The sequence below is a fragment of the Hyperolius riggenbachi genome, chromosome 1 (assembly GCF_040937935.1).
Source record: "Hyperolius riggenbachi isolate aHypRig1 chromosome 1, aHypRig1.pri, whole genome shotgun sequence".
Taxonomy (NCBI): domain Eukaryota; kingdom Metazoa; phylum Chordata; class Amphibia; order Anura; family Hyperoliidae; genus Hyperolius; species Hyperolius riggenbachi.
Window position 1 is genome coordinate 78,491,412 of NC_090646.1, and position 24,903 is coordinate 78,516,314.

The following is a 24,903-nucleotide window of genomic DNA, read 5'->3' on the forward strand; positions in this document are numbered from 1 at the left end:
TACACCATTTAAATTATGTCCCTATCACAATGTATGGCGCCAATATTTTATTTGGAAATAAAGATGCATTTTTTTTTTCAGTTTTGCATCCATCACTATTTACAAGCCCATAATTTAAAAAAATAACAGTAATATACCTTTTGACATATATATAAAAAAGAAAATTCAGTGCCTGCCTAAGGAAACTATTTATGTATTTTTTTTAATTGTTTTTTTTTAAATGCAAAATATTTATTTGGGTACTATTAGAGAGTGTGGGAGGGAAGGAGTTAATTTTAAATGTAAGTATGGGTCTGTTTATTAAAAAAAATGTATGTAGGTGTAATTTTACTATTTGGCCATAAGATGTCCCCATACATTTTTCTTCTTGTGTGTGCCTTTAGCAGGCGAGGAGGAAGTAAAGCGTGTAAGTGTAATTTACATGCGACACAATGACGCTGTTGTTCAGCTAACAGAGCTGCAAGTGGGAGAATGGAGGGGACGCCGAAGGACCTCACGGGCAACGGGTGGCTGGAGGAAGCCCCAGGTAAGTTCAGTATTCCATTTTTTAGGTCTGTTCAGCAGGGACGGAGCAAGACCAAGTTGCGCCTGGGGCAAGGTCAGGTTTTGGCGCCTAAAGGTCAGGTTTTGGAGCCTAAACTGCCATTCATTTTGCCGCCTTTTTAAGAATTCAACAAACTGCACCTGGGGCAAGATACCCGCTCGCCTTACCCCCCCGCCCCCTAGATCCGTCCCTGCTGTTCAGGGTTCCTTTAACTCTTTCAGGCAGCAAAATAATAAAACAAAGATAAACAGCTTGATTATTAATATGTTTTTCACTGTACATACACAGATTTATCTCATTATGTCACATGTCACCTCAGGTACACTTTAAGTGGTTAAGCATGGGGCTCTTTTGCTATATACAGTACTTTATACATGAACTCTGCCCTGATCCAAGCTGAGCAGTTCTTTGACCAGCGGATTAATGTCCATTGAGATGTTTCTCTATCTTGCTGACGGTAGAATGTAGAAACAGCCAACAAAGGGCACAGATAGATCAGAGGTTGGGAGATGAGAGGGGTCGGCTCCTGTGCCAACTGCATGTGATACCAGGGCCATTCGAGAGAGCTTTCAAGTCAAGCCATGCTCAGATGACTCCATAACATTCCCCGCAGTCTCTCTCGGCAAAATCATCCATATTGTTAGATGTTATAAATGCTTTTGTGCCTTTGAGGTTCCGTTTTCAAAGGGGCTATTCTCTGCCGCCATTATCAGCGAACTCAAACACGAATCCACACCAGCAGCAGGACTTCAAGGGCAACGCTGCTGTTGGCAAAAACAAAAAGGCGAAGAGGGGACAACAGCTGTGCGGTGTCAGCTTCTGCTCGCTGCTGGGACCGGTAGTGTCGAACAAGCAAAGATTTGATGCATTCGATAGCAGGTGCATCGGGGAAAATGTCGCTGTCCAGCCCCGTGCAGAGTATCATGGGATTCACAAGTGCATAGCGAGAGATGGTCCTGTTACTAGTGACAGGCTGATCAAAGCAAGTGGGAGATTTGTCTAGTCCTGGGGGATTCTGTGCTGCTATGCAAATCAAAGGGACGCATTAATCAGTGGATCCATTTATCTATCCAGTTACCGTGCTGATTCTTATTTTTACTAAACAAAGCTAAGGTATGCATTTTTTACATTTCCAGCCTATCTAAATGCATCTCCTACATTTAAGGCAGTCTGCTGGAGACCTAGATAGGCTTTCTCTATCCCAACGCCTTGGGCGTAGCAATCACCCCTGTGTCCCATGCCATTGCAGGGGGGCCCAGAGGCTTTGAGGGCCCCTCCTACTCCCTCTCTCCAACCGCAAGTGCAGCCAATTAGAAAAAAAAAAAACTCATTACTTGCAGAGTAACAAGTTGTAATTTTTTTTTTCTGCTTCCAGACGCTGACTCTGGATCACATGACCCAGAGGGCCCCATGTGATTATTTTTGCCGGGGTTGCCCTATTAAGTCTAGTTATGCCCCTGCCCAGCGGCATTCTGTTCTACAATACTGCAGACTACAAACCTATACACAAGTCTTGACCGACCTACATCTCTGACCTATTCAATAGATACACACCTGGCCGCCCACTCTGCTTCTCCTGGCCTCCCTCCTCCTAACCACCCCACACATCTCGCGCGACTACAGGACTTTACTAGAGCCGCCCCCATCCTGTGAAACTCTCTCACACTGCCCATCAGGCTTTCCCCCTCCTTCAGCACCTTCAAAGGAGCCCTCAACACTCACCACTTCAAGAAGGCCTACCCCACATCGTCAATGCCCCAACTCTCTCTGCCGATAAACCTCACGATGCAGCCAACCTCCTATTGCGTCACCACACCCATAGGCAAATGCAAGGGGGGATTACAGCTGCCCAGAATCCCCCCTCAGACCAGGGCTGGTGCAGTGTCTGGGGAAAGGCATACGTTGAGACACCAGAATATCTGCAGGCATCCTGCATGTTCTGTACAGAGCATGGAGCAGTTCTGGGGAACTTAACAGAGTCAGGTATGAGGACAGGCCTGTGCCCTTCTGTGAGAATGCTTCACTTTCTCCTTCATTAGCAATGTCGGCTTTCCTCATGATTATCTGTATGCACACTTGTATTATGTGTACCCAGCATGATGTCCTACCATATTATTATACTGTATTGTGCGTGGCAGAGGGAGACCTTTCAGGAATCCCTACCTTAAAAATCCTGGGTTTGCCCCTGTGTCCCCCACCCTTTGGAAGCTTTTGGCAGGGTCCTTCGTCCTTGTGTATCCTATCTGATCATGCATTGTGCTTACAGAACAACATAAACTTGAATTATTGGGGCTACTACTCCAGTGCATGATCTGGCATTGTATGTCTTACTGCCTATTACCTGTATTGTGCTGTCACTATAGAAATTCAATGTATAATGATAATACTATTTCTTGCTTGTTGTGAGTTTGGAAGATGATCTTAATTTTATTGGTGCAGATGTGCGGTGGGATTTGGACACAGCCCCTCCCTTTGCCTGTTTTTAGTGAAGAGAAGCAGCACCACAATCAATCCTCATTCAGTTCTTCACTTCTAGAAGCAAGATTTCATTATAGAGATTGACACATTAACACACAGATCAGCAGATTAACTGTCTCCCTGCTAGGTACATGTGCACGATTACTCTGTAACCATTCTGGAAATTGTCAGCGCTATATAAATGCATAATGATAAAACAATTATTATGAAAAAACAATTACTGGTAATACCGTTTATTGATAAATTTGCCCCAGTGAATGAATATGCATTTTTTACATCTATGGCCATAAAAAGCCAGGCATATTTTTATTTTCAGTTTAGGCCTGCATTTTTAAGGCTTAATTCTAAACCACAGCCATGACAGTCTGTTGTAAAATCTGCTTCATTCAGCAAAACAAACAGAAGTAAAGACTCTTTGGGCTTCTCAGTACTGAAACCTTATCAGCATTGTTTTCTCAGCCAGATAAGAGTGTTTTGCCTTTTATTTACTTTTCAGGAGGATATCCAGCTATATTTGACTTTCTGTATGACTGCCTCATTTGCATAGATCACAGCTCTACTGCTTTACCATTTGCTGTACAGGAAAACAGAAAGGGACTTTAAACAATTTGTTAGTAGGATAAGTACTAATGAGTACATGTGTTTATTACATCATACCACATGTGTTCTGGTACCCTTTAAGTAAATTTGAGACACTACTCTAGTATTTCTTTGGTTTCTGAAGGCTAAAAAAAAGTTCCAACTGATAAGGTGGGAACACATCTCTTGTGAAACATCTCAGGAGAAAACTTTATTAAATCAGGGCCCAGGACCTGAAAGTCTCTTGCTGAAAATCATTGCTACTGTAAGGCCCGGTTCACATTTGCCTAAAAAATGGAAGGTTTAACAGACAGTAACAGAAGGGATGCGAACAAATCCGTTGTTAACCAATGGATCTGTTCACATTGGCCCGTTTGAATGGATCCGTTCAGCACATTCCGCCGAACGGACCCCAAGTTTGGGTCTGCTGTGATTTATTCTGCAGTAAAACCTCATCTCAAGCTGTATTTCATGGTTTCTTTGCTGTTTAAAGGATACCATGCTGTAGGATGCATGCAGGCGGGACAGCGTCTGTGCACAAATGGTTGCAGTTTGTGTACAGAGGCGCAACAAGATTAAAAACGATTAAAATCCGTTTAAAAGGGGAAAGTTTAGTGGACTTACCTCCCTTGAAGAAAAACAGACTATAGAATGTCACTGTAAATCACATTTATTACAATCTCCAAGGTGCAACGCGTTTCGCAGGTCACAACCCTGCTTCATCAAGCAATTAACTGGAGACAACAAAATAGGGTCTGTACTGGTGCCAAGCGCCTCTGTGACAGAATTCTGACCTGCAAAATGTGTTGCACCTTGGAGATTGTAATAAATGTGATTTACAGTGACATGCTATAGTCTGTTTTTCTTCAAGGGAGGTAAGTCCACCAAACTTCCCCCTATTAAACGTTTTTTAATCGTTTTTAATCTTGTTGGCGCCTCTGTACACAAACCACAACCAGTCTAGTCCACCCTTGGTGGAGGGGTGTATCCCCATTCCTTCCTATCTACAGAGAGCAACCTTTTAAACCTGAGGGGCGTCAGGTCATAATTCTCCCCACCTGCCTTGCCAGTGGTTGCCTGTGTGAGTATAACTACTGATATTCTCTACTTGAACTGTATAATCTACTAAAATACTACACTATACTGGGGCTCTCGGTTCTTGTTCTTCGTTTAGTCTGTGCACAAATGCCCAATTCTGGCGACATGGAGAGGCTGCCGGGGGGGCACTTAGGTAAGAAAGATGGGGGGCAGAGGAGTACGGGGGGAGTGGTGGCCATCAGGACAGCTCCCCTTACATTCCTTCTCCCCCCATTTCTCCTATTTATTTCAGCTCTGGTATCCTTTAAAGAGACACTGAAGCGAAAAAAAAATGATGATATTATGATTTGTATGTGTAGTACAGCTAAGAAATTAAACATTAAGATCAGATACATCAGTCTAATTGTTTCCAGTACAGGAAGAGTTAAGAAACTCCAGTTGTTATCTCTATGCAAAAAAGCCATTAATCTCTACGACTTTCAAAGTCGTGGAGAGGGCTGTCTTCTGACTTTTATTATCTCAACTGTAAGTAAACAGTTTTCTTTTTATCTACCAGAGGAGAGGACATTAGTTCACAGACTGCTCTGAAAGAATCATTTTGAATGCAGAGTGTGGTGTAATCTGCACATATTAGAGAAGGATGCAATGTTAGAAAAAACACTATATACCTGAAAATAAAAATATGAGAATATTTTCTTTGCTGCTAATCTTCTAGTAATTATTCATAGTACACAACCAATTCATTATATCATATATATTTTTTCCGCTTCGGTGTCTCTTTAAGTGCTTCAGAAAACAGGACTATATTCAACACAGTGGGTTGAAGAGCTCAGAGAAGCTCATTTGCATAATTAACAACTGAAGTTTCTTTTTAACTCTTTCTGTGCTGGAAAATAATATGAGACTTTGCTTTGCTACTAATATTCTATTTTTTAGCTGTACTACACATACAATTCATTATTTCATAAGTTTATCTTCACGTCAGGTTTGCTTTAAATGTTTCATCTTTCTGCTTTTATTAGCAGTGTTTACCCATCAGGTAAAATTTATTTTCTTCTGTTTACCCTGTTTGCATACAGATCACAAACACTGTTCTCTTAACACTTTGAATGCAGCAAAATAAAAAGTGAACAGAGGCATGTTCTCTTTATGGGCTGAGTACTATACTTACCAATGTTTATCTCATGATGTCACATGTCAATTGAGGTACACTTTAAAGCACAAATTGCATGTTTGCCTTCACATGAAGTAACACCTCCAATGCATTATTTATTTTTGAACATATTTGGAGAGGTAAGACTTTAAACTTGGCTACTTATTATGACTTTGCAACATGCTTCCCTCCTTTCTCTATTATACTTATTTGCACTTTACAGTTTAGCTCATAAAAGTCACAAAGCTGCGTGTAGTCGGAGATTTTGGAAGGTTTCATACTGCGGTCCGAGGGCCAGAGACGGGTCAGAAAGTTTTGTGGGTTTTTTGTTGACGGTAAGTGGTGACGAGGATTGCCTGGTAACTCAAAAATATTTATAGTAAATACTGCCATCGAAAACATAAACTAATAAAAAAGGGATTATGTAGATTACGGCAGAACGCACACAGGCCCATGTGGCTGGACTCATCTTTGTATACACACAGCATTATCCCGTGAAGGCTGCTAGATGTTGGAAGACAGAATTCCGCTTAGTAAGTATGTGCTACATACCAGTTTCTCTCCCATCTGTTTGGGAACTGTGAAAGCCCTATTAATACTCTATGGTGATATAAAGATATAAAGACATCTACTGCAGGGAGTACACAGTAGTGGCGTCCATCACCCCTCTGCTCTGTCTCACATCAGACAGGGGCCCCTGTTGGTGGTCCATGGAAACAATTTATGATTCTCGGTGAACTGCGGTGTTAGACTCATTTGTTTTTCACTGAGCAGCTCTGTAATTCTGGCTGACTGCTCCAAAAGCTCCCACAAATATTCTGCTTGCCTAGTATGGTGAGCAGTGTGATGACCTTCCTTGTTGACCTCCTATTGGCTGCACACAGCACTGAAATATGTTGTGCGAAGCGAAGGAAGAGGATGGAGCCTGGAGAGGAGTGCGATCCAATTCATCCACCACCGAAAAAAAATGTGTCATGCCTCATCTCAGGCTGAAAAAAGAAGATTTAAGATGGGAGAGACGTCAGAAATTCATACAGCTTGCTGCCAGGAGAGAGGGCCAAGGGGTGAAGTGTCTGGGGAGACTGAATGGCATCTTGGAAGCTTTTTTATTTTTTCCTTTACCACAGAATTTGTTTATAACTGACTGAGTGAAGTTTATAGAAGTCTCTCTGTGTCATACCCAACTCCCAGGGTCGGGCCGAGGGAGAGAGGCTCCAGCCTCAGAGTCAGAGCGCAGTGTAGGAGAGGCCGGGCCGAGGCAGAGGCGAGAGAGGCTCCAGCTTTCAGGGCGCAGTGTAGGAGGGGCACACAACTCACTCAGCTATCATTCTCCTTTTGTGTTTGAAAGAGAGAGAAAAAAGAAAAGGGGATACATGGCAGTGACTGCAAGCCAGATAACTAGAGATTAAGGTGTTGGGGGTTGGGGGCCCTGGGGCGCCTCTTAGTCTAATAGCAATCAGTGTGTCATGACTGGGGAGGGAGGGCTTAATTGGCGCACTTTGGTGCCTCAGCCTTGGGTGCTGGAGGACCTTTTCCCGCCTCTGCCAACTCCATATCCAGTCAAAATGTTGGACAGTTATCAAATCTGTGGTGCGCTGCTCATCCCAAAACTGGGTCGGTGTGGGCTAGGTTCATATTAACTGAATGAGAAGGGCTATTAAATAAATAAGAATAAGCCCTACATGGGATTGTGTCAATCAGAATGGTGTTATTTTAGTGTTATATATTCCTGTCAGACGTTAACATTACAGTCAATGCATGAGGTAACTGTGCTGCTGATTGGTTCCCCCCATTAGGTACAGGTTGCAGGGTAAGAAAACGTAGCTAAGGTTAGGATTGGTCGGCAGGTGAGCTGAAGGTAGTCTGCCAGGTGTTGCTAGGGCAGAAACATTGTTGCAACAGCCAATCAGCTAGAGATACAGGGTATAAAAGAAAGGTCCGTTCAGCACATTTCACCTTGTAGTCCGGAGCGACTTGGGGAGCTCCCCACTAGTGTTGGGCGAACAGTGTTCGCCACTGTTCGGGTTCTGCAGAACATCACCCTGTTCGAGTGATGTTCGCGTTCGGCCGAACACCTGATGGTGTTCGGCCTTTTAAGTTCGGGTTCGCCCCGAACTACTAAATGGCCGCCGAACAGGGCCGAACAGGGCCCCTGTTCGGCCGAACAGGGCCCTGTTCGGCCGAATACTGCCCCCCTATGGGGTCGCAGGCATAAGGGGGGAGCATGCCCCGATCGCGGGGGGGGGGGGGGGTCGGAAATATGAAGTGAGTGACTGAGGAGGAGGAGTCCGGAGAGTGACGCGTTGAGGGAGGCCGGGCAGCGGGCGGCTCAGCAGTAGTACCGTACTACTGCTGAACCGCCCGCTGCCCGGCCTCCCTCAACGCGTCACTCTCCGGACTCCTCCTCCTCAGTCACTCACTTCACAGTGCCGCCCACTGCCAGCCACCCACTACCACCGGTACTGTTTTACTTCCTTAAACTTTTGTATGGGGAAGCGGGCAGAGGGGGGAGTGCTAGCGGAGGGGGTGGGGGGAATTTCCGACCCCCCCCCCGCGATCGGGGCATGCTCCCCCCTTATGCCTGCGACCCCATAGGGCCCCCAAAAGCGGGATGTTCGGGGAGTTCGGGGTTCGGCCCGAACATGCCGAACATCGCGGCCATGTTCGGCGAACTTTCCCGAACCCGAACATCCAGGTGTTCGCCCAACACTACTCCCCACCCACCCTCCCCTGGAGAAAGAGGGATTCTCGTCGTGGTCAAGCTTTATTGGTTCTTCAAGTCACACGGGTGTGTGTGGACGAATTTCGTCTCAAGGGTCCTTTCGGAAAGTTTGAGTATGATAAGTGGTCCGAACCGTAGTGGTGGATCGCAATAAAGTGCTTTTATGTGTTATGATGCTTTTGAAAAAAGTTATATATATTTAATAAAGTTATTTGGACCTCTTTGAGTATTTTAATTTAACCAATAAAGAAGGCCACGGCCAATTTTATGCCAACTTGGAGCGTCTGTCTTTTGTTTATATATATATAGGTTGATTATATTTTAAGTATTTTGTAGCAGGATAACAGAGGCGCCAGGTAGAGTAAAATTAATTAAAATCGTTAAAAAGGGCGAAGTGGGTGGACTCACCTCCCTTCTGGAAGAAATGGCCGGACAACGGGCAAGTTACTTGCAGTTTAAAGTAACATTTAATAATAACTCCAAAAGTGCAACGCGTTTCACGGGTAACAGTCCCGCTTCTTCAGGCAAACGATTTTTGGAGGGTACTGGGGGAGGGAAAAAAGGAAACAAGGGAATTGCCAGAGGAACGCAAATACCAAGCACCAAAAAGGTGCACCACAGATCTACAACAAAATGATGTGCAATGCGACATATAACAGCAAAATATGCATAAACAATAAATAATGTGCAGATCACATATATAAAGTGGCAAGTTGCATATATAAAGTGGCAGTGCGTACAACCAAGGAATAAACAACATATAGCAGCCAATTCTGCATATAGCAGTAAATTACGTATAAAAATTTAAATGAAAACAATGTGCAAATCACATATATAAAGTGACAATGCATACAGCCAAGGTATAAATGAAGTTAGACCTTTCCTATTAAAGGTGACGCAATGGTTGGGCTTAAGGTGTGCTCAACGATCTGCAAAAATTGGACTTTGACACTCCACCCCTTACATCCAATCTCACCCCATCAGAAAAGAAAGCCCTCAATACTCTTAAAAATAATCCGGACATAATTATCAAAGCCATTCAGCCATCACCACAAACAGATTAGATCCATACTACAAAACAGATGGGAGATTCTGACACAAGACTCCCACCTCAAACCCACCATTCCTGTATCTCCCTTGCTCACATTCAGAAGGGCTCCTAACCTCAAAGGCCTTCTGGCTCCCAGCAAATTACATCATCCCATCTCCAATACCACAGCAACCATACCTGCCCTAAACCCTGGGTCCTTTCCGTGTGGAAATCCCAGATGCATAGCCTGCCGCTTCATTATTTCTTCTGACTCTTTCTCATCTAACACTACTAAATCACAGTATACCATTAAACAACACATCACCTGTTCCACCAGAAATGTTATTTATCTGATCTCCTGTTCATGCAATCTACAATACGTGGGACACACCACTCAACTTGTCCGAAACAGAATAGGACAACACAAGCGCAATATATTGAAAAATTACCCACTCCACAGCGTCTCCCGTCACTTTGTTTCCACTCATGATTGCAATCCACAAACACTCAAATTCACACTTATCGAATCTATCCCACCACAGAATGCTTTAGAGGTTCTAAGGAATAAAGAAATGTTCTGGATACAAATTTTAAAAACATTAACACCTGAAGGTTTAAATGAACAATTAGAAAAAGTTTACTGAATCACACTTTTAATACTTTTAAATGGTCCTCTCTTTTATTTTCCATCACTTAGACTTGTCCTGTTTTATCATGTAACGGTTTTTATCGTTTTTTTATGTATTCCAGTTATTCCTGTGTTATTTTTATGTCTCATACAAATTTTTGCAACTGTGCATAATTTTGCATCCATACTCTCATTTTCAACACATGGGCTTTTTTTTTTTTTTTCCTCCCTCTCCATCCAATAATCTCAGGTGGAGTGGATTGACCTACTTCCCTTTTTTGATGCATTATTTTGCATATTGCGGCATGAAAAACATTTTACTATGTATTTATGTATATTCATAAGTGCAACTTTTATGCAACCGTGTCATCATCCACTTAGACTTGTCCTGTTTTTATCATTTAACGTTTTTATTGTTTTTTTATGTACTCTAGTTATTCCTGTGTTATTTTTATGTCTAATGCAAATTTTTGCAACTATGCATAATTTTGCATCCATACTCTCATTTTCAAGCACATGGCTTTTTTTTTTTTTTTTTTTTTTCCTCCTCTCCATCCAATAATGTCAGGTGGAGTGGATTGACCTACTTCCTTTTTTTGATGCATTGTTTTGCATATTGCGGCATGAACAAAAAAATGTTTACTATGTATTTATGTAGATTCATAAGTGCAACTGTTATGTAACCGTGTCATCATTTCTTTTCTTGTCTAGTATTTTTATTTCATACTTGTTCTGAACAACACTTCACCACATACCCCCTGCAGTCGCCGGCTTCTAAATGCCAGCTATAATCCCATATATAAGCTGCACCTAGACCCGCAACTAGACCCACACCATGTACCCCGTTTGGAACCTTGCATTATGGTAAATTAATATACCCTAGTTCCCCTATTTTATTCTGCGTCCCCTTCCCCCCCCCCTTGTTTCCCCCCTCCCTTGTTTCACTTCACATATCCCTTGCATCCTGAACCTACATTGTTCTTACAGCCCCGCCCACTTTCTTTCCATGTTCCACCTCCACATACCCTTTCCTTTATAAACCAGAGACAGAGTGCTTCATACCCTACAGAGGCGCTATACCCAGCTCTTGACCAGACAGTGGTAAGTAGATGATTTTTTCACTCCCCAATACCCTTCTATCCTTTTAAATACAAATTACAGCATAGTAGCCTTATTATACTTTGTTTCCACTCCTCTTTAATGGAAACACCCTGTTTGCCTATGATAGTCTGCACCTTAAGCCCAACCATTGCGTCACCTTTAATAGGAAAGGTCTAACTTCATTTATACCTTGACTGTATGCATAGTCACTTTATATATGTGATTTGCACATTGTTTTCATTTAAATTTTTATACATAATTTACTGCTATATGCAGAATTGGCTGCTATATGTTTTTTATTCCTTGGTTGAACGCACTGCCACTTTATATATGTGATCTGCACATTATTTATTGTTTATGCATATTTTGCTGTTATATGTCGCATTGCACATCATTTTGTTGTAGATCTGTGGTACACCTTTTTGGTGCTTGGTATTTGCGTTCCTCTGGCAATTCCCTTGTTTCCTTTTTTCCCTCCCCCAGTACCCTCCAAAAATCGTTTGCCTGAAGAAGCGGGACTGTTACCCGTGAAACGCGTTGCACTTTTGTAGTTATTATTAAATGTTACTTTAAACTGCAAGTAACTTGCCCGTTGTCCGGCCATTTCTTCCAGAAGGGAAGTGAGTCCACCCACTTCGCCCTTTTTAACGATTTTAATTCATTTTACTCTACCTGGCGCCTCTGTTATCCTGCTACAAAATAATTTAATCCACCCTTGGTGGAGGGGTGTATCCCCACTTTTTCCCATCTACAGAGAGTGACTTCTTAGACCTGAGCGGGGTCAGGTTATAATTCTCCCAGCCTGCTCGCCCAGTGGTTGCCTTGGTGGCGACCTACCTTTGTGAGTATAATCACCTTTTTTATCACCAGATACCATTACATTAACATACTACACCATATCGGGCTCTCGGTTTCCCTCTCTTCACATAATATCTTAAGTATAGATGTATTTAATTCAAGGTATTGACTACATTCCCATAGCTGGAGTTGTGAATCTTTCCCCGTACTATTGGCCACTTTCTTCGCATCTGTTTCTATACAAATTGCTACGCTAGATGTTAGATTTTTGGTAGTGTGGCCCAGAGCCACCGATAGGGCACCACAGGGGGGGGGGGGAACTTGTATGGGGCCCCAGGGATTCTGGGGGCCAAGGCAAAGGGGCCCTACCATGAAAAAAGTGAAGCAGATGAAGCCACTTATCAGACACTTGACCAGAGATGCAAGTCCTGAGGGGGATGGTTGCTGGTATAATAAAGCGCACAGACCTTTTCCTGCTGTGCTGTCTCTCACAAACACCCCCTAACCCCCTCCCCCTTTGAAGTGAATAATGATGAGAAGATACACTCACATCCCCTCCCCTCCCCACCTTTAGTGCTAAGACTGTTTGCAGAGGTATGTAAACTCTACACTTGCAACTTCTGTTAACATTGTACATGTGATTCCACTAGTGTGTAGATAGGTCCAGGCTAAAGAAGAGCAGAGAAAGTCTGGTCTGCTTCTTTCTGCTGTCGTTGTTTACAGCTCTGAGCCAAGCTGATAATGGAGTTCAGAGCTGAAATTCGGCAGGACAGGGAGAGTTAACAGTGAGTGAGGTCTACTGACTGTGTGTGATGTATGCATATGTATGGAGTACGTGTGTTTGCATTTTGTGTGCTCTGTACACAGTATGTACAGATGGCTGTGCTGTTTTTTAAATCTGATGGCTCATGCACACTTCTAATGCACATGCCAAGGTATTGTCCCTCACTCTCCCTGTGCCTTTCTGCTCTTGGAAATGAACTCATCTTCTCCAATTGCAAAAAGAGGTGAGTGTGTCATCTGCAAAAATGTATCCTATCATGTGGTATGTATTAATCAATCAATGATAGGATCAAAGGGCTCGATTCACAAAGCGGTGCTAACCCAGTTAGAGACTTTAGGCGTGATAACCATTTCACCACGCTGGTGAAAAGCCAGTTTAGGCGTGATAAGTTTAGGTGTGATAAGTTTAGGCATAAGTTTAGATAAGTGTAGATAGCGTGCAAAGTCCCGCACGCAAAGCAGCGCCATTAAACTCTATGCGAAGTGCACCAGACTTTGCTAGCGCAAAACTTTTGATCAGCTGTGCACTGCGGTGCTAACGCAGTTGGTGCTTAAACTTATCATGCCTAAACTTATCACACCTAAACTTATCATGCCTAAACTGAGTTTAGGCATGATAAAGGGCTTTTCACCAGCGTGCTAATTGTTAGCACCGCTTTGTGAATCAGGCCCAATGTATCCTATCAACTGGCAGAGTTCCAGCAGATTGGCGTACCCAGTACACGTTTTCCCATTATTTAAAGTGAACCTAAAACCAAGTAAAAAAAATGAGATTAACTCACCTGGGGCTTCCCTCAGCCCCCTGCAGCCGATCAGTGCCCTCGCAGCCCCGCTCCGATGGCCCAGGACCCGCCGGCGAACACTACCGGTTTGGCCGTCACCGGCCGACAGGCATGGGAACGCGAGTGATTGTTCGTGTTCCCAGCCTGTATATCACTCGCGTTCCCGATCACTCGCGTTCCCATGCCTGTCGGCCAGTGACGGCCAAACCGGAAGTGTTCGCCGGCGGGTCCTGGACCATCGGAGCGGGGCTGCGAGGGCACCGATCGGCTGCAGGGGGCTGAGGGAAGCCCCAGGTGAGTTAATCTCATTTTTTTTTTACTTGGCTTTAGGTTCACTTTAAGAAGGGCAAAAAATCAGATCCGGGAAAATTATAGACCTGTAAGCTTAACATCAGTTGCATGCAAACTATTGGAGGGGTTACTAAGAGATACTATACAAGACTTCATAGTAGAAAATAATCTTATTTCTCATCATCAGCATGGGTTTATTAACCACTTCGCATCCAGACCTTGTTTTCCCCTTATTGACCAAAGCAGTTTTGACGTTTTAGCTATGTCCCTATTCAATCAGCAATAACTTTATCCCTACTCACGACACCTAAATGATCTAGATATCGTTTTTTTCAGGATAAACTAGACTTTAATTGGGGGATATTTTGTCCCGAGAATTTTTTTTTCTGCGCATTTTAGCTGGAAAAAAGAGGGAAAACCGTTAAAATTGCATTATTTCTCAGGTTTTCTTCAATTCTAGTAAAAAATACAAAGTGCTACAGTAGGTAAAAGACATGCCATCAGTATTAAGTCCCCCAAGGATAGATAGCCAGATGTGTGCCCAGTATCAGACCCCCCCAGTATAGCCAGATGTGCCCCCCAATATCAGCCTCCATTATAGCCAGATATGTCCCCGCATTTGCGACCCCCACACACACACACACACACACACACACACACACACACACACACACATATATATATATATATATATATATATATATATATATATATATATATATATATATATATATATATATATATATATATATATATATATATATATACAGCTGCGTATCCCAATAAAGCCCCCCTCATTATAGCCAGATGTGTCCCCAGGATCAGTGTTCCCCATCATAGCCAGATGTTCCACCAGGATTAGCGCCCCCGACCCATTATTGCATATGTGCCCCCAGCATTAAGTTATGTCCCTCAGGACCATCAGATGTGCCCCCCATTATGAAATCCCCCACCCCATTACCCTGATGGGCCCCAATAATAATTTCAACCCCCCCCCCCCAACCCCCCTCCCCCAGATTTGGAACCCCCACCCTCTTATGGGCAGCTAGATGTGCCCCCCCCCCTTACCACTATGCCCCCCCCGGCCAGATCGTTAAAAAAAAGCCCCTGCAAGATGAATATCTCACCTGAACTGGTTCCTGCGATCATCCTGCAGCTCCAGCCTCCATTCACCGCGCTTCAACTCAGCCCTGTGATACCGAACACCGGGTCCCGGCTTGATGACGTCATCAAGCCGGGACCCGGATATTCAGCATCACAGGGCTGAGTGAAGAGCGGTGCATGGAGGCTGGAGCTGCAGGATGATCGCAGGAACCAGTTCTGGTAAGATATTCATCTTGCAGGGGCATTTTTTTAACATTCAGACCACGGAGGGGGAGAGATGAATGATCACGCTGTTTGCTACAGCGGTGATCATTCATCTGTGGGGGGGGGGGGGGGGGGTCACTAATTGGCTACAAGGGAACATGTTCCCTTTTGCCAATTAGTAAGGCAGCTGACAGTGCCGGAGGGTGCGCTCTGAAGCGCACCTGTTCCTGCACAAAAGCGCTGCAAGCAGGTCAGTATATCTAAGTCGCTGTGGCTTGGAGGGTGCCACAGCTGACGTAGATATACTGTAGTGGTGGGGAAAGTGGTTAAAGACAGGTCCTGTTTGACTAACATGCTCAGCTTTTATGAGGTAGTGAACGCTAATGTGGATATTGGGAATGCTGTAGATGTGATATACTTGGACTTTGCAAAGGCCTTCGACACTGTTCCCCCACAAAAGTGTAGTGCAAAAGTTGAGGATGCAAGGACTGGGGAAGAGTTTGTGTGCATGGATAGGGAACTGGCTAATGGACAGAAAACAACGAGTTGTAGTCAATTGATCGTACTCAAAATGGGAGACTGTTAGCAGTGGGGTCCCACATGGGGTCTGTACTGGGTCCAGTACTCTTCAATGTATTTATTAATAATCTAGTAGATGCAGTAGAATGTAATGTTGCTATTTTTGCAGATGATACAAAATTGTGCAGAAACATTAAGGGCCCGCTTCCACTATTGCGAATTCGCATGCATTTCCCACATGTGAATTCGCATAGGCAATACAAGTGAATGGGGCTGTTTCCACTTGTCAGAATTTCTTTATGGTTTTGTGTGCAGGAAAAATCTGCACGGCAGAGAGCATACAAACGCTAACAAATTCGCATCTGCGGTTTCCGCCACGATTCTGCACCGCACAAGTGGAAATGGGCCCTAACTCACAGTGAAATATTGCAACAGGATCTGGATAGGATGGCTATATGGGCACATACATGGCAGATGAAATTCAATGTTGAAAAAAATGTAAAGTCATGCAATTTGGTCGTACCAATGGTCTAGCACCATACAAAATAATCGGGATACAGTTGGGGACATCAAACTTGGAGAAGGACTTAGGAGTACTCATCGACAACAAGTTAAATAATCGTACTCAATGCCAAGCAGCTGCAGCTAAAGCTAACAAAATGTTGGGCTGCATTAAAAGGGAAATAAAAACTCGAGATGCTAGCATAATATTGCCCCTGTTTAACTCTCTAGTAAGGCCACATCTGGAATACGGAATTCAGTTCTGGGCACCACATTACAGGAAAGATATTGCAGTTTTAGAGCAGGTGCAGAGACAAGCAACAAAATTGATACGTGGGATGGAAGGTCTCACTTACCAAGAAAGGTTAGATAAACTGGGTTAATTTAGTCTAGAGAAAAGATGCCTTAGAGGGGATCTAATTAACATGTATAAATACATCAGAGGGCAATATAAAAGCTTGGCGGATGAGCTTTTTGTCCCCAGGCCTTTACAAAGGACTAGAGGACATGATCTGCACATGGAGGAAAAACGTTTTAGACATTTATTTAGGAAAGGGTTCTTTACAGTCAGAGTGATTAAGATATGGAATGCATTGCCACAGGAAGTAGTTATGGCAAATTCTATATCTGTATTTCAAGGGGGCTTAGATGCTTTCCTTGCGTTGAAAGACATCCATGGCTATAATTACTAGGTAATGCCCAATGATGTTGATCCATGGATTTTATCTGATTGCCACCTGGAGTCGGGAAGGAATTTTTTTTACCTTTTGGGGCTAATTGGACCATGCCTTGTAAGGGTTTTTCACCTTCCTCTGGATCAACAGGGATATGCGAGGGAGCAGGCTGGTGTTGTACTTTGTTCTCTGGTTGAACTCGATGGACGCATGTCTTTTTTCAACCCAAATAACTATGTAACTACAGTGGTGTGAAAAACTATTTGCCCCCTTCCTGATTTCTTATTCTTTTGCATGTTTGTCACACTTAAATGTTTCTTCTCATCAAAAACCGTTAACTATTAGTCAAAGATAACCTAATTAAACACAAAATGCAGTTGTAAATGATGGTTTTTATTATTTAGTGAGAAAAAAAACTCCAAATCTACATGGCCCTGTGTGAAAAAGTGATTGCCCCCCCTTGTTAAAAAATAACTTAAAGGTGGTTTATTACACCTGAGTTCAATTTCTGTAGTCACCCCCAGGCCTGATTACTGCCACACCTGTTTCAATCAAGAAATCACTTAAAGGGGAACTAATGAGAGAGGTATATGGAGGCTGTCATGTTTATTTCCTTTTAATCAATACCAGTTGCCTGGCAGCCCTGCTGGTCTATTTCTCTGCAGTAGTATCTGATTAAAACCAGAAACAAGCATGCAGCTAGTCTTGTCAGATCAGACTTATAAGTCTGAACCACTGAAACACCTGATCTGCTGCATGCTTGTTCAGGGGCTATGGCTAATAGTATTAGAGGCAGAGGATCAGCAGGGCTGCCAGGCAACTGGTATTGTCTAAAAGGAAATAAACATGACAGCCTCCATATACCTCTCTTTTCAGTTCCCCTTTAAATAGGAGTTATCTGACACAGAGAAGTGGACCAAAAGCACCTCAAAAGCTAGACATCATGCCAAGATCCAAAGAAATTCAGGAACAAATGAGAACAAAAGTACTGTAATTGAAATCTATCAGTCTGGTAAAGGTTATAAAGCCATTTCTAAAGCTTTGGGACTCCAGCAAACCACAGTGAGAGCCATTATCCACAAATGGCAAACACATGGAAGAGTGATGAACCTTCCCAGGAGTGGCCGGCCGACCAAAATTACCCCAAGAGCGCAGAGAAAAGTCATCCGAGAGGCCACAAAAGACCCCAGGACAACATCTAAAGAACTGCAGTCCTCACTTGCCTCAATTAAGGTCAGTGTTCACGACTCCACCATAAGAAAGAGACGGGGCAAAAACGGCCTGCATGGAAGATATCCAAGGCGCAAACCACTTTTAAGCAAAAAGAACATTAAGGCTCATCTCAATTTTGCTAAAAAAAACATCTCAATGATTGCCAAGACTTTGGGGAAAATACCTTGTGGACCGACGAGACAAAAGTTGAACTTTTTGGAAGGTGCGTGTCCCGTTACATCTGGCGTAGAAGTAACACAGCATTTCAGCAAAAGAACATCATACCAACAGTAAAATATGGTGGTGGTAGTGTGATGGTCTGGGGTTGTTTTGCTGCTTCAGGACCTGGAAGGCTTGCTGTGATAGATGGAACCATGAATTCTACTGTCTGCCAAAAAATCCTGAAGGAGAATGTCCGGCCATCTGTTCGTCAACTCAAGCTGAAGCGATCTTGAGTGCTGCAGCAGGACAATGACCCAAAACACACCAGCAAATTCCCCTCTGAATGGCTGAAGAAAAACAAAATGAAGACTTTGGAGTGGCCTAGTCAAAGTCCTGGCCTGAATCCTATTGAGATGTTGTGGCATGACCTTAAAAAGGTGGTAAATGCTAGAAAACCCTCAAATAAAGCTGAATTACAACAATTCTGCAAAGATGAGTGGGCCAAAATTCCTCCAGAGTGCTGTAAAAGACTCATTGCAAGTTATCGCAAACGCTTGATTGCAGTTATTGCTGCTAAGGGTGGCCCAACCAGTTATTAGGTTCAGGGGGCAATTTCTTTTTCACACAGGGCCATGTAGGTTTTGAGGTTTTGTTCTCACTAAATAATAAAAACCGTCATTTAAAACTGCATTTTGTGTTCAATTATGTTATCTTTGACTAATAGTTAACGGTTTTTGATGAGCAGAAACATTTAAGTGTGACAAACATGCAAAAGAATAAGAAATCAGGAAGGGGGCAAATAGTTTTTCACACCACTGTATGTAATGCAGAGGATATAAATTAATGTTAATGTGAAAGCTTAATATGTCCATGCACATCACAGGGCATGTGGAGTGCACCAAAGCTGGCTGGTGTATATACATATATATATTTTTTTCCCCCCTGCAGATCATGATTTGGCATGAGTGGGGCCCAGTGGGTTTTCCCAGTATGGGGTCCAGAAATTTCTAACGACGACCCTGGCGTGTTCTCACAGTCCATAACCTTTACTGGAGCACCATACAGGAACACTATAAAAAGCTAAGGACACTCTACTGAATCACTATATGAATGGGGCTAAAAAAAGCCGGGATTTAATACATAGGGCTCTGTATGGGGGTATAAGTGGACTGGAGAATGGAGATCAATGTGCAGAGCACTATATTGGGGCATTAGAATGTGGGAACACAAGGCTGAAGCCTAGGCACTATGTGGAGGTAGCTCAAAAACTGGAGCATATTGTTAAATTCTCTAAATGTATAGAGTCGATTTGGCTAGGATTGCTAATTAAAAAGTGAAAGTGGAGATTCACTTAAAAAAACATTTTTTTTCTATTCATATTGCAGTGACCTCTTCCACAATGCTTTACAGAATATATAGTCTTGTCACTGACGCTCTGTCAGAGGAGCTCACAATCCAATTCTACCATAGTCATATCTATGTCGTATGTCCTTCATATCATAGTATAAGGTTGGACTTGGGGGAAGCCATCAAACGTACTGTAAACCAGAATGCCCAGAGGAAACCTACACAAACACAGGAAGGAGAGAGCTGTCTACTATGCCAAAATGCTGCCCAAGTAATACAGTGCCTAAGGAGTGTACGCTGAAGTTCCAAGGTAATCAGCACACTTCATACAATGAAAATCAAGTAACAGCCACTGGTAAGGAAAATGAATAATTACTTACATCATCTCACCCTTTCCATGAATGCCATGAAATAATGTCTTCCAACTTCAATCTGTAGCTGCTATGAAGTGGAAGAGGAAAATGCACTCCAATGGTGCATTAAACCTTTTATTTGCTTACAAACACTTAAAATTATACTGACATGAATTGCAGTGTTGTGCACGTGTCTGATGGCAGCCAGCAGGTCCTCTCTGCTCCTTTAGCCCTTTCCATGGCTTTAGGCAATGTTGGAACGGTGGAGATGTGCGCGGTGGACATTGCCAACATCACGTGCGTGCCGTCCTGCCGTCACTAAGTGTTTTGGCATGTACCACGCCTTCATCAAGTTCTGACACGTGCACAACACTGCATTTCATGTAATGTACCATTGGAACACTCTTTCCTCTTCCACTTTGTAGCTAATCTGGAAACCGCCCAGTCTCAAGAGCAGAAAAAAATCAAGTAACAGCCACTGGTAAGGAAAATGAATAATTACTTACATCGTCTCACTGCAGCTGAAAGATAATTCTCTACCCTATTGGTAATGCATAGCGTTGGGAACAAAATTCTCATAAGGCAATCCTAAAGTGAGGAAACCTGCTTCAGGTTAGATGGTTACATAAGTAGAGGTAAGGCTCTGGATACCAAAGAGCCTCCGCAGTCCTCAGACCATCCCGTTGTTCCAGCGCCATTCCTGGTTGAAGCTATACAACTGGTTGGTTCAGTGCAGGCGCTCGACTTGGGGAAACGAGTACTTCTAAAGGCTGCCTGAGGATTACTGAAGAGCTATTCGACCTAGAAGATCGAATAACTTAAACCGTGGATCAGTGATGAATGTAATCAGCTAATTACAATTGCACAAAATATTCCGCTTATACGTAATTACGATTTGTAAACTCAATTGATTTCGTATAGTGATTCGTAAATTCGCCTAAAATTTCATGTAAAATTTTCACATAATTTAATGCTGACTGGCAGTGAATAGCAAAGCCCCCATACATGGTAGTGATGCCAAAATTACTAAAAAGAAAATATACCCCTATACACAGCACCACTGCAGACCATATGTATTAATCAAAAAAATATATTTTTATTACAAGCTTTGTAAACACATATCAATGATACACAAACATTTAAAAACATCTAAAAACAGCATAATATTATATTTCCAGCCATATTCAACATAATGGGCCTGCTAGATATAATAATCTATTATGTTCAGTCTCAGTGGATGTATAACCTGTAACCACTGGGGGCTCAGAGAATGAGCCCCCTCGTGGATGAACCCGGGTTCAGTAAGAATTATAAAGTGCAAAAAATTGGAACCATGAAAGTGCATATAGTGCTACACAAACAAACAATCATTCAACATATGCAATAACTGTGCAACCTATCAGACTAAAAGTGCAGTTTAAATACTGTCAGAGTCACTAATGACCAAGTGGAAGCAGCCTATTAGGATCTGCAAAGAAGTGAATAAGTAAAAGATACTTAGCCGGGTATGAAAAAAAAAAAAAAGGGCAGGCAGACTGGCTTGGAAAGACGGAAGTATCCCTTCAGGACATAGCCCACATGCTCCGCGGTCGTCACTCCGCTTTGAAAGGTGAGGTAGATAGCCGTCAGTGACGCCAAAATTGCTACACATAATTAAGGAAAATAGTGGATACAAGTCAAAACATTTTGCCAAAAAGACCTTATAGTTCTTGAGAAAATCGATTTTAAAAATGCAAAGAAAAAATGTTTTTTAAACTAAAAAATGAGTTTAAAAACCATTTTTCTTTGCATATTTAAAATCGATTTTCTCAAAAACTATAAGGTCTTTTTGGAAAATTCTTTTTTTGACTTGTACCCACTATTCCCCTTAACGTGTAGCAATTTTGGTAGCAATAGTATGGGGGCTTTGCTATTAACCACTAAATTCGGCACAAAGTTCTGTGAAATTGTGAGAAATGACGCGAAAAATTATGCAAAATTATGAAATCTTAGTATTACATACATAATTAATTACGCATTATGATTGCGATGCGTAAATGCAAATTTAGATGTGAAATTTTGGCCCACCACTGCAGTGGATAGCTCAGGAATAATAGGATGGCCCGAAAACCGGGAAGGCTCTATGGTATCCCGAGTCTTCACTCTTGGGTATGTACCTAACCTAAAGGGAGTTTCCTTACTTCTTGTTCCCTTTATCATCATGCAAGTCTCCACTGAACCAAGGAGAGGCAGAAATGTTGTCAAAGTTTCTAGTTGACAGGTAATAAATCAGGTATCAGCTAACTAATCAATGGCAAATGTTGACACCCTTCCCCTTGCCTTCCTCTGGTGACCATCACAGAGAACCCTTCTTGAGTCATAAAACCAGTGTGAACATCATAATATTCACACCCATAACAAGTGTAGCCACCAAAACAACTGATCTGAAGAATGGACCCCTTTATCAGAGGGAGTAAAGTAGTAGTTTGGGACCCCCTTACAGCTCTGGAACCCCCTACGGTCGTAGAGGCTCTCCCTTCTAGTTACACTCTTGGCTACTTTCTTGGATAGGATGAATTGGTCTCCTTAGAGAGAGTGGAGATTTGCATGTTAAGACTTATTGCTTTGCCAAAACTAGCAACATAAACACAAGCTCAGACTCCGCATTGTGTGGGGTGATATCTGCCCTGCTTATGTTCGGTATTTAGGTCTAAATCCTCCACATCCTTTCCTGGAAAAAGTGAGGTTGCTGCCCAGCTGAACTGGCAAGGACAGGAGAACGCTGATCTCTGCTGCTTTAGCTGCCTGAAATTAGGGCCAGATGTAAAGGCAATGGAGATGGGAAGTTAGGCCAGCATTGTGCTATGAGCCAGTATCCAGCCTTGTACTTTGTCAGGATCTGTCATAAGAATGAGGACAGTGCTCATAGCAAGGTAACTATTTCCTGCTATGGCGGTTTCCATATCGTATATATCTTATTTAGGCAGATGGTGATGACAGCAGAGCCCATTATTCCAATCATCACTAAAGCCAGGCATCATTACCACACAGGACAAATTAGCCAATGTAGAAATTGAAAATTCTCTCTTTCCTACTATGCAGATGATGCCCAGTAGGCCTGGAGCCCTTCAGTGGCATGGACATTAAACAAGGATCTGCAGAACAGTCCATTGCTCACTCAGAGGTTTTATTCAAAACCAATAGGCAAAGTACATAAATTAGAATAGGTGTAACACGTTTCGCACCCCAAATGGGTGCTTACTCATAGGGTCACCCTTGCCATGAATGCCATGAAATAATGTCTTCCAACTTCAATCTGTAGTTGCTATGAAGTGGAAAAGACCACTCCAATAGATTATGAGTCCTGTGGGAGAAAAGCACTTTTTAAATGTTATTGTATTGTAATGGTACATTCAACCTTTTATTTGCTTATAAACGCTTAAAATTATACTTACATGAATTGCAGTGTTGTGCGTGTGTCTGATGGCCACCAGCAGGTCCTCTCTGTTCCCTTAGCCTGGTCAGAGCTTCAGGCGATATTGCTACCGTGAAGAGGTGCATGGTGGGCATTGCCAACCTCATATGCGTGCTATCCTGTCATCACTACACGTTTCGACGTGTACCACATCTTCATCAGGTTCTGACATGTGTGCAACACTGCAATTCATGTAAATGCAATTTTAACTTGCATTTGTAAGCAAATAAAAAGTTTAATGTACCATTGAAGTGCTCTTTCCAGTGGCATAGCAATGGGGATGCAGAGGCATATTTGAAAAGGGTGCCTGGAAGAAATAGCATCTAATATAGAAAAAAAAAAACAGATTCAAGAGGTGAAATGCCAAATTCTACTACAAGAGGTGCCCGGTGTAGGCGAAATGCCAAATTCCGCTAAAAGAATCGCCCGGTGTAGCCGAAATGCCAAATATGGCTACAAAAGGCCCTGGTGTTGCCAAGATGCCAAATTCGGCTACACCGAAAGGATGCTGTTATAGACGAAATTTGTTGGGCTATTAAAAGGGCACTGGATATAGCTGAGAAAAGTGATATACCCGAGAAAAGTGATATATTGCTGAGAAACGTGATATAGCCAAGAAAAGTGATATAGCTGAGAGGATGATTACTATGACTTAACTTCTCCCTACTTTCACACAGAACTCTCCCCTGGTGGTGCCTAACCCTAAGACCCCCAGTGGTGCCTAACCCTGTCGGACCCTAACCCTAAGACCCCCTAGTGGTTCCTAATCCTAAGACCCTCACAGTGGTGCCTAACCCTAAAATGCCCCCTGGTGGTGCCTAACCCTAAGACCTCACCAGTGGTGCCTAACCCTAAGAAACCCCTGGTGGAGCCTAATCTAAGACCCCCACAGTGGTTCCCAACTCTAAAACCCCCACAGTTGTGCCTAACCCGAAGACCCCCCGGTGATGCCTAACCCTATGTCCCCACCAGTGGTGCCTTACCTTAAGATGCCCCCTGGTGGTGCCTAACCCTAAGACCCCCCGTGGTGCCTAACCCTATGACCCCACCAGTGGTGCCTAACCCTAAGATGCCCCCTGGTGGTGCCTATCCCTAAGACCCCCTCTGGTGGTGCCTAACCCTAAGACCGCTCCCCTTGTGGTGCGTAATCCTAAGAACCCCCCTGGTGATTACTATGACCTAACTTCTCCCTACTCTCACACAGAACCCTTACCAGGTGGTGCCTAACCCTAAGACCCTAAATTGAATCCCCCATGGTGGTGCCCATTCTTTGTCGCATATCATGTCAAGCATATATGTTATTTGAACTGATATAACTGAATTAACTGATATAACTAAATTAACTGTTATAACCTAATTTAGGCACCTACTGATATAAACAATGTTGCAGTCGTATTTATATAGCATAAAAAGATTCTCGGCTATATCCAGCACCCTTTTATAACT